The sequence below is a fragment of the Triticum aestivum genome, chromosome 5B (assembly GCF_018294505.1).
Source record: "Triticum aestivum cultivar Chinese Spring chromosome 5B, IWGSC CS RefSeq v2.1, whole genome shotgun sequence".
Taxonomy (NCBI): Eukaryota; Viridiplantae; Streptophyta; class Magnoliopsida; order Poales; family Poaceae; genus Triticum; species Triticum aestivum.
This window is the reverse complement of record NC_057807.1, coordinates 390049850-390052729: the sequence shown is the minus strand read 5'-3', so window position 1 is coordinate 390052729 and position 2880 is coordinate 390049850. Positions and strand designations below refer to the sequence as shown.

At 41.9% G+C, this 2880-nt stretch overlaps 1 long non-coding RNA gene across 1 annotated transcript; it reads left to right on the top strand.

The window, feature by feature from the left end:
• Nucleotides 1-1211: 1211 nt before the first annotated feature.
• LOC123116194 (uncharacterized) lies at nt 1212-2660 on the top strand. Its single transcript, XR_006456976.1, has 3 exons — nt 1212-1717; nt 1801-2087; nt 2339-2660. It is a non-coding gene; the product is annotated as an uncharacterized lncRNA (long non-coding RNA).
• Nucleotides 2661-2880: the final 220 nt, after the last annotated feature.

Sequence of the window (2880 nt, the reverse complement as noted above, 5' to 3'; positions counted from 1 at the left end):
GATGGCCGTGGGCGTAACTGTCGACCTACTCGAGGCGGCCGATCGAGTTGGCACAAAGTACCACTACAACAAAATTGAGATACTGTGACGAAAATCCATGTGACATTCGTGGACAACGTCACACAAATAACTAATATGTGACATTTTCGCAGGTGGCGTCACTGATTACTGCAAATCGATGACGATAGACGTCACTAAATTGCCTCGACCATAGAGCGCACCTGGTTGCCAATTTGTAGGACGTTTTGGTAATTTCCATGACCAACCTACTAGAGTCACCGAACATTACAAATGTGTGATGATCGACTTTTTGCCATGTAATGTCGAGTAGTGGCACCCCCCATAGCTACTTCATGGTTTATTGAGCGGCAAGACCCATACGTCAGTGTTGGTAGTGGGGCCTGCCATATTTTATTTTCAGGGAAGCGATGCAATTATTCTTTTCTATCTAATATAAATATGTATAGTGGCTAGGTAAAAACTTATCGTGGTATATTTTTTTAATTTGTGTTCTATCTAATATAAATAGGTAGTTGCTGGAAAAAAATTTCAGCCTGACGTTCGTGCGCTCATGTTGTTTCGGTCAGTCCAAAAGATAAAAAAATGAAATAGGAGATTGAACGGAAAATGGGAAAACTTACAAATAGGTTTCGTCTTGTCTGAAAAATAAGTTTTTTTACCCACCCACTCTGAAACAGGCGATTGTGAGCTGAGGTTTCATTCTATCTTAAAAATAAAAAATAAAGGAAATAGGAGAGTCGATGGGAAAAGTATGGCACCAGAAGTTCGACCCCAAGGGAGTTGACAATGGGAGTACATTTTTTTGCGGCAATCAGAGTACAATGTACGTTGTGCTAAAATATATGTACTATTCTCCCACAAAATAAATACTCTGTATGTATTATTAGGTTTTGCACCAAGTAACCATCAGATAAGATGTTCCGCATATAAACCATAGAAGATAATTAAAAAATATAACAAGTTATTTTTGGTGAGAGACTAATTGACTGAACAAAGGGTTTATCTTTTTTGCCCATAAAAAGTAGGACATATTTTTTGCAATCTAGTAAAAGCATGGAGACGGCAGAACAAATTTCAAGAAAAGAGGGGCAGGGCGTGAAGTCTATGTTGGGTTAGCAATGTGAGTGACACGTTCTCATAGCATAAATATCTCCTCCCACGATTTCTCAAAAAAAAAATTAAAATAATTCCTCCCACGATCCACGTCTCTCCTCTGGATACAAAGCCAAATCGCTATATAGTACTACTAGTAGATTAGACGCCGCCGCCACCGTGCTGAAATCTCGATCTGGCAGCACCGGCGTCATCCTCGGCTGCGAGCGACATACCTGGCCACCCCTCCACATTATCCCTCCTTCACTCCAGCGCCTCAAATTCGCCCCCTTCCTGCAAGTTGCGAAGGTCGCTGACAGGGCGTTCATCCACCTTCGACCTCACAACCGATCTGACCGCCCCGGATGCCATTGCCGCCCGGCCAGATCGCCATGGCACTCGACGCCATCAACGCCTCCACACTTCAGGAGGACCTGACGCCACACGGATCTGGCTGTCACAAACACCTCCACCGCCACACCGTCTTCCTCGCCAGTCCAGATCCACTTTTCCCCTATCTCACTCGTGGTACGGGTGCCAGTCGCAGCAGAGAACTATGGGGCATCGACGATCCAGCCGCCGTCTTGTTTTTTTGTCTCTTCAGGTAAGCCCTATTCCCGCCGCCTCTGGTTCGACTTTGCCTCCGATTCACAGGATCCCGATCTAACATCATTCCTCTCTACACAGGATGAACAATGCGGCACTCCCTCCATCGGGATCCAACAACGCACGATAGCTGACTCCATCTTCCTCCTCAACAATGTTGTTCCAAAAAATTTGAATGTTACAATCCACACCGTACTCGATTCTGCATTGTTGCGTGTGTGCCAAAGTGCTACATAGGCGACAAGTTTGTTCCCTGTGTGATTAGGCCCCTCATCAGCCAATCAATGATTGTTTTGCAGGTGGAGTAGCGCTCATGCCAGAATCGAGCATAATCTGAAACAGTTGTCATTCTCTCTAGATGCTAATAGGTACCAGTGAGATTGCTCACTTCCCCTATCTGTCTTCCCACTTTAAATAAACCAAAATTGCTCTTGCTCGCAAGTAATGGATCTGCATGGATTTATATATGTGCTGATAGTTGTAATGTGTCTACAAGTCTGTTAGCTGCACATGCACGATATAGCAAGTCACTACTAGCCTTATAATCACAGCATGCCCTCTTCTTTTGATCTGTTTACGAGTTTGTTGCAAATTCTAATCCTATGCTAGCTTTTGACAGGATAATATGCAAGTCGCCTTTGAAGAAAGTCGCGATGGACAAAGAAGCTTTACAACAACTTTAGTCGCCTTCAAGAAATTAGGAGAAGAAGGCGACCAAAAAATGTTCCTTCCTTTGATGAAGACGGAAGCTGTACAAATTTGTTTGGGGGCCAAGACAACTCATTTGTTAATTTAGTCCTTAGTGCCGATGCTACTTGTTTCATCAAGTTTCTATGTAACTTGTGTTATTTCGGCATATGTAACATGTGAACTATGATTGTCATGTTCTGTTTTTAATAAAAACTAGTACAAATGCCCGTGCGTTGCACCGGGCGATAAAAGGGGCACAACCTGCTTCATGTGTCATTTTAAACCATTTTTCATATCCAATTTTAATAAACATCGATAATAATGTCTAACATGGAAATTTCCTTATTTTTAATAGAATTTAATGTATTCATTAAAAATGTAACACCATTTGAAGAATAGTTAACATTTTCATGAAAATTGGAAATTTTCTTTGTAAATTAACATTTTTTAACAATTTTTTTTGAAAAGAAT